The sequence below is a fragment of the Arachis duranensis genome, chromosome 7, assembly GCF_000817695.3.
Source record: "Arachis duranensis cultivar V14167 chromosome 7, aradu.V14167.gnm2.J7QH, whole genome shotgun sequence".
Lineage (NCBI taxonomy): Eukaryota > Viridiplantae > Streptophyta > Magnoliopsida > Fabales > Fabaceae > Arachis > Arachis duranensis.
In genome coordinates this window covers 54,122,708-54,123,586 of record NC_029778.3, presented here as the reverse complement: position 1 = coordinate 54,123,586, position 879 = coordinate 54,122,708, and the positions used below count along the sequence as shown (strand labels likewise).

The 879-nt window shown below is 39.4% G+C and overlaps 1 non-coding gene across 1 annotated transcript; it reads right to left on the bottom strand.

Moving 5' to 3' along the window:
- On the bottom strand, positions 1–108 carry LOC127741029 (small nucleolar RNA R71). Its single transcript, XR_008001881.1, has one exon. It is a non-coding gene; the product is annotated as a small nucleolar RNA R71 (small nucleolar RNA).
- Between the last annotated feature and the right edge of the window lie 771 nt (positions 109–879).

Sequence of the window (879 nt, the reverse complement as noted above, 5' to 3'; positions counted from 1 at the left end):
AAGCTTAGAGTGGAAGTCCAAACTTTCAGACAGAAGGAAGGTGAATCCCTTTATGAAGCCTGGGAAAGATACAAGCAATTGATCAGAATGTGTCCTTATGACATGCTTTCAGAATGGAGCATCTTAGGTATATTCTATGATGGTCTGTTTGAATTATCCAAGATGTCATTGGACCACTCTGCTGGTGGATCTCTTCATCTGAAGAAAACCCCTGCAGAAGCCCAGGAACTCATTGAGATGGTTGCAAACAACTAGTTCATGTACACTTCTGAAAGAAATCCTGTGAATAATGGGATGACTCAGAAGAAAGGAGTTCTTGAGATTGATACTCTGAATGCCATATTGGCTCAGAACAAAATATTGACTCAGCAAGTCAATATAATTTCTCAAAATCTGACTAGATTGCAAGCTGCATCTGGTAGTACTAAAGAAGCCTCCTCTGAAGGAGAAGCTTATGACCCTGAGAATCCTACAATGGAAGAGGTAAATTACATGGGAGAATCCTATGGAAACACCTATAATCCTTCATGGAGAAATCATCCAAATTTATCATGGAAAGATCAACAGAAGCCTCAACAAGGCTTCAATAATAATAATGGTGGGAGAAATAGGTTTGGCAATAGCAAGCCTTTTCCATCATCTTCTCAGTAACAGACAGAGAATTCTGAGCAGAGCTTCTCTGGCTTAGCAACCATAATCTCTGATCTATCTAAGACCACTCTCAGTTTCATGACTGAAACAAGGTCCTCCATTAGAAATTTAGAGACACAAATGGGTCAGCTGAGTAAAAGAGTTATTGAAATCCCTTATAGTACTCTCCCAAGCAATACAGAAGAGAATCCAAAGAGAGAATACAAGGCCATCAATATATCCAAAGTG